General features: G+C 37.6%; 1 protein-coding gene across 1 annotated transcript in view; it reads left to right on the forward strand.

Moving 5' to 3' along the window:
- Window positions 1-1,236, forward strand: part of CARF (calcium responsive transcription factor) — a 92,596-nt gene extending 91,360 nt beyond the window's left edge. Inside the window, exon 19 of the mRNA XM_047773267.1 lies at window positions 923-1,236. The gene's annotated coding sequence lies outside the window, so the exon portion shown is untranslated. The remainder of the gene's footprint in view (window positions 1-922) is intronic.
- Window positions 1,237-12,280: the final 11,044 nt, after the last annotated feature.

Here is a 12,280-nt window from a genome sequence, read left to right on the forward strand (position 1 = left end):
TACACCACAGCTCACGGCAACGCCGGGTCATTAACCCACTGAGCAAGGGCAGGGACCGAACCCGCAACCTCATGGTTCCTAGTCGGATTCGTTAACCACTGCGCCACGACGGGAACTCCTGCATGTGTCTTTTTTAAGGAAAGGTTTGTCCGGATATATGCCCAAGAGTGGGATTGCTGGGTCATATGGTAGTTCTATGTATAGTTTTCTAAGATACCTCCACACTGTTCTCCATAGTGGTTGTCAGTTGTTGAATTTTGTCACATACTGCATCTATTGAGATGATTTTTTGATTTTTCTCCTTTAGTTGGTTAAATTGGTAAAATACACAGGTTGATGTTCAAATGGTACAGGTTGTACATATCTTCTGGTCACATGTGCACAGTTTCTCCAGCCTATGTACAAAGTAGTTGTTGGCTCATCAGATATTCATATCTTTATTTTTACCAGACAGTGCCAAACTGATTTTCATCCTTACGGTACCAGTGTATTCTCTGAGAGTTTTTGATAATTCCAGTTGTTTCATATCTTTAACAGTACTTTTTATTGTCAGACTTCATAATTTTTGCAAAGTGATACAAATATATTGTTTTTTTAAATGATTTTAATTTGTGTTTCCTTAATTGCAAATGAGTTTGAATATCTTTTCAATATTTGTTGGCCATTTATATTCCCCTCTCTGTGAATGGCCAATTGAAATATTTTGCCCATTTTAAAAAATGTAGTTAGTTTGTATTCCTTATTTGTTGGAATTATTCATCTATTCCAGATAGGAACCTTTTATCAAAAATGTGTTTTGCAAACGTATTTTCCCATTCCAAGGTGTCTTTTTATTCTTTATGGTGCTTTCAAGGAACAAGCATTCTTACTCTTAGTGTGCTTAAATATTCTTAATGTACTTATTTGTGTTTTTCTCTCACAGCTAGTGTTTTTGGTTTCTTGTTTAAGAAATCCCTATGAGGAAGCCTAAACAGGTCTATGCAGTTTGACTACATGTAAAGGCTACAGGCTGGTGTTGCGTTGACAGTTACCTGAAGTTCCAAACAATAGTCAGCATCAACCTCAAGACATGTAAATGAAGATACCTCCGGATTATTTCAATCCCTAGCCTTTGAGTTTTCCAGCTGAGGCCTCAGACATTGTGGAGAGGAGATAAGCCATCCCTTCTTTGCTCTGCCCAAATTCCTGGTCCACAGAATCTGTGAGTACAATAAAATGGTTGTTTTATAACACTAAGTTTTGAGGTGGTTTGGTTTACAGAAATTGTGGAATCCTGTAGGAATCTTTTAGAAGAATGTTGTGATAGATGCAACTTAACAGTTTTCAGTCGTGGAGTTCCTATTGTGGCCCAGCGGAAATGAATCTGACTAGTATCCATGAGGATGCAGCTTCCATCCCTGGCCTCACTTGGTGGGTTGGGGATTCTGGCATTGCTGTGAGCTGTGATGTAGGTCACAAACATTGTTTGGATCCCTCATTGCTTTGGCTGTGGCCTAGGCCGGAAGCTGTAGCTCTGATTCGATCCCTAGCCTGGTAACTTCCATATGCCCTGTGTGTGGCCCTACCAAAAAAAAAAAAAAAAAAAGTTTTCAGTCTCTGGAGATATAAGAAAATCAAACAAACAAGGTTTAGTCATCCAGATGATGGTAGAAGTAGGGTACTGTGGCTGACTGCAAGCTGTCCATCCCAAATCCATTTTTCCATAGTATTTGTCAGGCAAATGGATTCCTAGTGAGAAAGAATATTTTCCAGTATCCTTTTCAGTTGGATGTAGCCATTGACTAAAGTCCTGCCCATAGAATATGAGAAAATGATAGGCAACTTCACTTTCACAAGAAAAAATGGCCCTTCATTTCCACTCTTCCTCCCTTCCTGTGAGCTGGTTGACAAGGACAACATCCTAGGGGTTGGAAGAGCAATGAGAAGGAAAGAATTGGATCCTTGGATCTCACTGGGAAAGGGAGTTGCCCTACAACTTGGACAGGTTACCTACTATTAGATTGCCATTAGAGAAAGATTTAAAATTCCTGTCCTGTTTAATCCACTGTGTTTTATGGTATATGTGTCATGCTAGTTTAATCCCCACCCCCCCTTAACTTACACAGGTACTTATTATGAACAGGAATAGAGAGATACCCTAGGAAGTGGGCAAGACTGGCAATTACCAAGATATTACTTTATTTTATTTTATTTTATTTTATTTTTTTGCTTCTCAGAGCCATACCCATGGCATATAGAAGTTTCTAGGCTAGGAATCGAATCAGAGCTGCAGCTGCTGTTCTACGCCACAGCCACAGAAACGCGGGATCCAAGCCGAATCTGCGACCTACACCAAAGTTCATGGTAACGCCAGACCCTTAACCCACTGAGTGAGGCCAGGAATTGAACTTGCACTCTCATGGATACTAGTCGGATTCTTTTCAATGGGAACTTCCAAGATATTACTTTAAAGCAAAGGCTGAAAAGGGTGGATCAAGAAACTAAAAGGGAAAGGAAATTGCTGTTTTCATTATCCATGATCTGACTCACCTGGTCATTCGGGTGTCTTGAGTTTGGAATTGCTTCCATAACCTCTACTGTTTTAAAAACTGACTGATAAGAAATAAAATGTTTAATGTCTAAAATATTATATAAAATGTTTATAACTTTCTTTTTAGAATTTCTTACTTTTTACCATAACCGAGTCAAGCGGAATAAGCTGCTTCTCTCTCTCTCATTCCTCATGGTGAGCCATACATAAGGTAAAAGTGACCACTTTAATCACTTGTGAATGTACAGTTTATTGCTATTCAGTTACATTCACACTATTGTGCAACCATCATCACTCTCCATCTCCAGAACTTATTCATAATCTCAAGCTGAAACTTTATAACCATTAAATAATATTGTCCTTTCTCCACCAGCCCTATGTGGTTCTCTTTTTTTTGTAATAAAATAATCTTTTAATATCCACTAAAACATCAGAAAGCTTTTAATGAAGACTGAGTGGATAACTGTAAACAATAAGAAGATGCAAATAGGAAACCAGGCTTTTGTGGTGCCATTTCTCTTTGTAAAATTATTCAACTAAGGGTATATCCTATACAGAGGATGCTTGATATCTCACTTGGAAACTTAAAAACTAAACTGAAAAAAATTTCTTTAATTTTCTCTTCTCTCTCATATTTATACTGAAACAAGCTTTTGTTTCATTCATACTTATTTCTTTAGGGCACTATTTTTCCATCAGCTTATTCATAGCTGGAAACCATAATCTTCTTGATCTACTGATGTGTTTCACTGTGATGAATCATGTGATAAACAGATGCTAATGATCCTTTTGGCAGGAAATGTATGTGAGAGTGGAATGCTCAGTAAACAAAGATCTTTTTCTTTATATTAAATCTATTATAATAAAATAGGACAAATGAAATATGTGACTTCTTTTAGAAGTGTCCTCAAAGAACTGAAGCATTTCCTATTTTGATCATTGTTGAGTTGACTGCCTTCAATGTGTCAAAGTATTAATTTAAGAATTACTTGATCTTGGATCTCTTTTTTTAAAGTGTTACTTATTTGAATACTTATAATTCTGATACAAGTGAAGCCTTATGAATCACAATTACAGTCATTTATACATGGAACCCTAGATCTCATTAATTTAATTCCAAATAAGCTGATGATTATTAATCCACTTTATTACTCAAACAGAAAAAGTAAAAGGAGCCCATCAATCAAATTAATATACAATTCAGAACAAAAAGACCCTGAAAACACAGTGCCAGATATGAGTCCTAGGAATGCTGATTAATGTCAGAAGTATCATACATTATTTGTGTGTTGGTTTTCCTGTGAAAAATGTAGGGAAAAGAACTTATGGAAATGTGTGGTGGTACAGCAGACACAGGACTACAGATTACACAAAGTTGTTTTTTTAAAAAATAATTCTTGGAAGTTCCCATTGTGGCTCAGTGGTAATGAACCTGACTGGTATCCATAAGGACGTAGGTTCAATCCCTGGCCTCAATCGGTGGGTTAAGGATCTGGTGTTGCTGTGAGCTGAGGTGTAGGTTGCAAACTCGGCTCAGATCACACGTTGCTGTGACTGGCATAGGCCATCAGCTGCAGCTCTGATTCCACCCCTGGCCTGGGAACTTCCATAAGCTGTGGGTGCGGGCCTAAAAAAACCACACACACACACACACACACACACGCACACATTCTTCTAGTATTGCATTGCTGTGAGAAAGATACTCCTTGATAAATAAAAAGATCTCAGATATTGATTCACTTGAATTTGAATTAGAGCAATTGAATTTCAAGAAAGCTGCTTTCTTAGAACAAGAAATCTTTGTCTCAAATTTTTCTTTTCTTCACATTTAACAAAAAGGAAATAAAAATTTTAAATAAGAAAATACTGATTTTTATATTAAAATTTCCTTTTTCTTCTTGATTAAAGACTTTTTATTGTAAACCGTGAAAGTCTTAACTTTCAATTAACTTCCCAGCCACCATCGAAAATTCATTGTACATGAACGTGAATTGGCTTGCTTTCATTTTTCAACTGAATTTTAATTACACTCTGAGGAGGAGGAATGTATGATTACATTTCGATTTAGGAAAGCTATCGCAGGGTCTTGAGCAACAAATATAGGGATTTTCTTTGGCGGGGGCGGGGGGCAGGGGAGGTTGGCCATACCTGCAGCATATGACAGTTCCTGAGCCGGGGGGGTAAACTTGAGCCGCAGCTATGATTTACGCCACAGCTTCGGCAACATCGCATCCTTAACCTACTGCACCACAGCAGCAACTCCAACAAATACTGTATTAATCTTATCATGTCCCTACCTAAAAACTATAATTTTACACAGAATGAAATTTAAATCATTGAGCCAGCATTTAGGACCCCTTGTCAGCTAGTTATAATCTATATCCCCGACCTTATTGTCTTCCTTCTTCCACCCCAGCTAGACTGCTCATGATCTCCTCAAATTTAGGGGAGAATTTCCTCAGAAGTCAAGACTTGACCTAAGGCATTCTCTTTTCAGAATCCTCCTTCTCTTCTTTCTGAACACCCAAATTCTAACATTCCTTCAAGGTCTTGCTCAGGTAGCACTCTCTACTGGAAACCTGATTAATCATAGTAATTATCTGGTGGTATCTCCCTGCAGCTCTCCCCATTGAATGTATCTTTACCTCAGTAAGAATTCCTGATATTCTTTTTCCCCCCCTTATTTATATTATGCTTCAGATCTGCAGTCTTGAGTACTAAATAATTTAGAGAGATGGGTATCCAAGTAGACAGTACATTGGGGTTAAATTCAGATATGGCTAATTGGTTTGAATTCTGCCTCTCTTTTTTGCTAGCTACTTGTGTGACCTCCTTACACTTTCTGAACCACATTATCTAATCTGTAAAATGAGGAGAATTCCCTATGCCTTGCAATGCTAGTTTGAGAATTAGAGATAAAAGATGTAAAGCACATAGTACTGTTTACATATCAGGTGCTCAACAATTATTATGCATGCTTGATTTTTAGTCTTCACTCTTGTGAGAGCCACCAATAGGCAGCTCTGTCTTGAGTTAATTTACAATTTTAAAACTAGATCTTTCTTTCTTTCTCTTCCTTCCTTTCTTTTCTTTCTTTCTCTCTTTCTTTCTTTTTCTTTCTTTCTTTCTTTCTTTCTTTCTTTCTTTCTTTCTTTCTTTTCTTTCTTTCTTTCTTTCTTTCTTTCTTTCTTTCCTTTTCTCTCTTTCTTTCTTTCCTTCCTTCCTTCTTTCTTTCCTTCTTTCTTTCCTTCTTTGCCTTCCCTGCATCATGTGGAAATTCTGGGGCCAGGACTCGGACCTGTGCCATAGCAATCACCAGAGCCAAGGCAGTAACAATGCTGGATCCTTAACCCACTGAGCCACCTAGGGAACTCCTAGATCACATTCTTGAAGTTCTGTTAAGTAAGTTGGATCTACCTTGCCTCTCTTGAGGGTCCTAAAGGACATCTTATATGACTAAGGGAACCAGAGGTTCTCAAGTGAGGATGGTTTTGTCCCCAGGAAATGTAGCCTTATTTGGAGATATTTTTAGTTGTCACAACTGGAATATAGTCTTGGCATCCAGTGATGGATGCCAGATGCTGCTAAGCATTCTACAATGCACAGCAAATCTCCCCAGAACAACAACAACAACAAAATCCAGTACAAAATTTAAATAGTGCTGAGGTTGAAAAAAATTACTCAAAATTCATCAACCTATGGACTCTGAAAAGGCAGCACAATATAATTGTCAAAAAAGCCCATGGAGTTCTCTTGTGCCTCTGCAGGTTAAGGATCTGGCGTTGTTGGTGCAACAGCTCAGGTCACTGCTATGGCTCAGATTTGATCCCTGGCCTGGCAACTTCCACATGCTATGGGTGTGACTAAAAAAGAAAGAAAAAAGCCTAGGATTAAGGAGTTCTGGGTTCTAATTCTAGTTCCATCATCCACAAGAAGTGTATGACAGTGCTAGTTAATCTCTCTAGACATAAATTTATTTTTATTAAATTGTCATTTAACTTATTTCTCTATTCTCTTTGTTTTCTACAGTGCAAATTAGCTTTAGAGCTGCACTGTACAATACAATAGCCATTAGATATATGTGTCTATTTAAGTTAAAAATAAATAAAATTGGAGTTACCTGGTGGCCTAGTGGTTATCCAGAAAACTGTTAGAGCATATCAATGAATTTGGTAAAGTTGCAGGATATAAAATCAATACATAGAAATCAACTGTATTTCTATATACTAAAAATGAAAGACCAGAAAGAGTAATTATGGAAACAACCCATTTCCCATTGCATCAAAAAGAATAAAATGCCTAGGAATAAACCCACCTAAAGAGACAAAAGACCTATACTCTGAAAACTGTAAGACTCTGATAAAAGAAATCAAAGATGATGCAAACAGATGGAAAGATATACCATGCTCTTGGATTGAAAGAATCAATTTTGTCAAAATGACTATACTACCAAAGGCAAACTACAGATTCAATGCAATCCCTACCAAATTACCAAGGACATTTTTCACAGAACTAGAACAAAATATCTTAAAGTTTGTTTGGAAGCACAAAAGACTTAGAATAGCCAAATCCATCCTGAGAAAGAAAAATGGAGGAATCAGGCACCCTGACTTCAGACTATACTACAAAGCTACAGTCATCAAAACTGTATGGTACTGGCATGAAGACAGAAATATAGATCAGTGGAATAGAATAGAAAGCCCAGGAGTTCCCGTGGTGGCGCAGTGGTTAACGAATCCGACTAGGAACCATGAGGTTGCGGGTTCAATCCCTGCCCTTGCTCAGTGGGTTAACGATCCGGCGTTGCCATGAGCTGTGGTGTAGGTTGCAGACGCGGCTCGGATCCCGCGTTGCTGTGGCTCTGGCGTAGGCTGGTGGCTACGGCTCCGATTGGACCCCTAGTCTGGGAACCTCCATATGCCACGAGAGCGGCCCAAGAAATGGCAAAAAGACAAAAAGAAAAAGAAAGCCCAGAGTTAAACCCATGCACCTATGGTCAACTACTTTATGACAAAGGAGACACAAATATACAGTGGAGAAAAGACAGTTCCTTAAATAAGTGGTGCTGGAAAAACTGGACAGCTGTAAAAGAATGAAATTAGGATACTCCCTAATACCATACACAAAAATAAACTCAAAATGGATTAAATATCTAATTATAGGATCAAATACTATAAAACCCTTAGAGGAAAACATGGGCCAAACACTCTCTGACATAAATGACAGCAATATCTTCCCTCATCTACCTCCTAGAGTAATGGCAACAAGAACAAAAATAAACAAATGGGACCTAATTAAACTTAGTTTCTGCACAGCAAAGGAAACCCTAAACAAAATGAAAAGAAACCCATAGAATGGGAGAAAATATTTGCAAATGAAGCAACTGACAAGGGATTAATCTCTAAAATATAGAAACACCTCCTACAGCTCAATATGGGCTGAAGATCTAAACAGACAATTCTCCAAAGAAGACATACAAATGGCCAAAAAACACATGAAAAGTTGTTCAACATCACTAATTATTAGAGTGAACCAACTGACAAGGGATTAATCTCCAAAATTTATAAACACCTTCTGCAGCTCCATACCAAAAAAACAAACAACCCCATCAAAAAATGGGTAGAAGATCTAAACAGACAGTTCTTCAAAGACATACAGATGGCCCAAAAACACATGACAAGATGTTCAACATCACTCATTATTAGAGAAATGCAAATCAAAACCAACATGAGGTACCCCCTCACACCAGCCAGAATGGCCATCATGAAAAAGTCTACAAACAATGAGTGCTGGAGAGGGTGTGGAGAAAAAGGAACCCTAGTACACTGTTGGTGGGATTGTAAATTGGTGCAACCACTGTGGAAAACAGTATGGAGATTCCTCAGAAAACTAAGAATAGAATTACCATATGATTCAGCAATCCCATTCCTGGGTATCTGTCCAGAGAAAACCACGACTCGAAAATGTACATGTACCCCAGTGTTCATTGCAGCACTATGTACAGTAGCAAAGACATGGAAGCAACCTACATGTCCATCAACAGAAGAGTGGATAAAGAAGATGTGGTACATATACACAATGGGACATTACTCAGCCATAAAAAAGGAATGAAATAATGGCATTTGCAGCAACATGGATGGATCTAGAAATTAACATGTGAAGTGAAATTAGTCGGACAGTGAGACACAAACCTCATCTGCTATCACTTACATGTGGAATCTAAAAAAGGATACAATGGGAGTTCCTGTCGTGGCTCAGTGGTTAACGAATCCAACTAGGAACCATGAGGTTGCGGGTTCAATCCCTGGCCTTGCTCAGTGGGTTAAGGATCCAGTGTTGCCGTGGGCTATGGTGTAGGTTGCAGACGTGGCTTGGATCCCATGTTGCTGTGGCTGTGGCATAAGCTGGTGGCTACAGCTCCGATTCGATCCCTAGCCTGGGAACCTCCATATGCTGAGGGCACGGCCCAAGAAATGGCAAAAAAGACAAAAAATTATAAAAAAAAAAAAAAGGATACAGTGAACTTCTTTGCAGAACAGAAACTGACTCACACACTTCGAAAAACTTATGGTTACCCAAGGTGACAGGTTGGAGGGGGGAGGGATGGGCCATGGATTTGGCATGGAAATGTTGTAAAACTGGGTTGTGATGTTGGTTGTACAACTATACATATAATAAAATTCATTGAAAAAAATAGAGAAATGAAAAAAACTTTCAACAGTCAAATGTCATAAAAATTACCTTGGGCTGATTTTTACTTATAACTGAACAGATCCTTCATTTAAAATCACGCTTTCAATGTCTCAATTGTAGAGTCACATTAATAAGGTGAAACTTTACTTTTAGATCACCCTACTGTTGCCTTTGCTAAAATTACTGGATGAATAAAGATAATAATAATAATAAACCAATAATAACAATAGAATAAACCATTCACTTGGCAAAAAAGAAAAAAAATTTTTGAAAGAATCCCTAGAGAAAAAAACACCTGCAATACCTGTGAAGAAGTATAGTGTTTGTTGAAAGTGGACTTTGCTTGTAGAGGTATATTGCAAATTTTGGGGTAACAACAAAAAAAAGTAAAAAGAAAGTATAGTTCTTATGCTAAGAAAGGAGAGGAAACAGAATCATATAAAACACTTACGTCCACAAAAGGAAGAAAAAGTAGAAGAAAAAATTGAAACAAAGAACAAGTGCAATAAATAGAAAGCAGGAACAAATATGGTATATATTAATCCAACTATCAATCATCTTAATCATTAATGCTCTAAAGACAATATGTAAAAGGCAGGGATTGTCAGAACAGATAAAAAAATAAGGCCCAACTTTATGTTGTTTGCAAGAAACCCACTGTAATGATATTTATAGATTGGAGTTCCCTGGTGGCTCAGCAGGTTAAGATCCTGGCATCACTGCTGTGGCTCTGGTTATTGCTGTGGCTTGGGTTTGATCCCTGACCTAGGAACTTCTACATGACACAGATGTGGCCAAAAAACAAAAAAGATTAAAAGTAAACGATTAAAAATAAATGGATGGAGAAAGATAAAACAGGCCAACACTAATAAAAAGAAATTATATATAGCTATATTAATTTCAGACGGAGTAGACATCAGAGCAAGGAAAATTATTGGGGATAAAGAGAGGCCTTACATAATTATAAAGTGGCAAATTTTCCAAGAAGCTAGAACAACTGTTAATGTGTATGCACTTAACAAGGGAGAGCATCAAAATATATGAAGAAAAACTGATAGAACTACAAGGAGAAATAGAGGAATCCACTATTATAGGTGGAGACTCCAATTATATCAGAAATATATCCAGGAGGCAGATATAAAGACATATTTGAACTTAACAGGACCATCAATCATACTGGATATAGTAAGACTTCCATATTCCTTCATCCAACAACAGAAGAACATACATTTTTCTCAAGTTCGCATGGAACATTCACCAATATAGACCAACTGCTTGCCTTAAAACATACCTTAACAAATGTAGAAGAAGAATAAATTATGCAGTGTCTCCTCTCAGACCACAGTGGAATTAAACTAGAAATTAACAACAGAAGGACAGCTGAAAAAATCCCAGAATACTTGGAGCTTAAACAACACACTTCTAAATATCACATGGTTAAAAAGGTAATCTCATGAGAAATTAAAAATTAAAAATTTTGAACTAAATGAAAATGAAAATACAATTTATTGAAACTTGTGAGGTGCAGCAAATGCAGTTTAGAGGGAAATTTACATTATTGAATGCATATATTGGAAAAGAAGAAAGGTCTAAAATCAATCATCTAAACTTCCACCTCAGAGCTTGGGGTTAATAGATACAAACTATTGCCTTTGGAATGAGATTCTGCTGTGTAGCACTGGGAACTATGTGTAGTCACTTATGATGGACATGATAATGTGAGAAAATGGAATGTATACATGTATGTTTAACTGGGTCACCATGCTGTACAGCAGGAAAAAAAAATTGTATTGGGGAAATAACAATTAAAAAAATAAAAAATAAACTTCCACCTCAAGAAACTAGGAAAACAAGAGCAAGAAAAGAAATAATAAAAATTAAAGCAGAAATCAGTATCGAAAATATACAAACTAAAAGCTGATTTTTAGAAAAGATCTGTAAAACCTATAAGCCTCTAGTTAGGCTAACTGAAAATGTATGGACTGAAGGGAGATGGCCAGGATAGAATTTATGGGAGTTTCTGCTGTTGTACGGTGGGTTAAGATTCTGACTGCCGTGACTTGGGTCACTGCAGAGGCATGGGTTCAGTCCCTGCCCCAGGAACCTCTATATGCTGTGGGTGCAACAACAACAACAACAACAACCACAAAAATTTATGAAAGGGAAGGTTGAAAAGTAAAAACTTGTTCACATGCCTCCAACCCTTCTCTATAGCACAATTGTGTATCTGCTTCAGTTGTCAGGTTGCCCATAGTGGGAATAATTGCCTGCAGGTTCTTATATAAGATGTCACTACTCATCAAGTTAATCTAATTAACTTGCTCTGTGTTATGATAAAAAAAAATACTAAGATTATATTTTACCTCCTTATTTAATTCTTTCTCTGGCAAAATAATGCCCCAAGAGACATGAACAGTCCAATTATCTTGACAGATGTAATTTTCATTGTTAATTAATTTAGTAACATTCTAAGGCTGTATCTAGTGAGGTGAACTGAAACTCATAATTCTGCTATCAGAAGAGAAACTATTTGAGCGCAGGACCATCCAGGGCTATTTGTATTACTGTATATGTGGTTTTATTATGAAAATTCTGGTCAGAAATATGATTTTCAACAATAGGGACAAGTTATTCAAGAAGGCTACTTAAGAAAATGTATTTGCTAGAGGTCTGTCAGGAGAAAAAGTGACCGGAGAGACACTGGGGGAGAGACACATAGGTGCTTTTGCAGGGCCTACTCACAAAAAAATCGTATCCCTACTCAGGGGAGCTGTCAGAAGCCTCAGCAGAGGAAGACTGTTGACATCTCAGTGCAGCAGAATTTGGCAGACTCAAGAGGGGCCTGGGACCCACACTTATTCTGTGAGGATAATAGAGACATTGAAGAGGAACAGCTTAAATGTAGGACTTTGCAGAGGGTGCATGGCAGACTTGAAAACTTCAGCGAAAGGACTGCTTAATCCTCGACTGCAATCCAGTGTGTATTTTGTCAGAGGGAAAAGGGAAAGGAGATATTAGATGTGGATAATCCTTGTTCACAGAAGTTTGATGGGTACC

This window comes from Phacochoerus africanus, chromosome 3, assembly GCF_016906955.1.
Source record: "Phacochoerus africanus isolate WHEZ1 chromosome 3, ROS_Pafr_v1, whole genome shotgun sequence".
In the NCBI taxonomy this organism is placed as follows: Eukaryota; Metazoa; Chordata; class Mammalia; order Artiodactyla; family Suidae; genus Phacochoerus; species Phacochoerus africanus.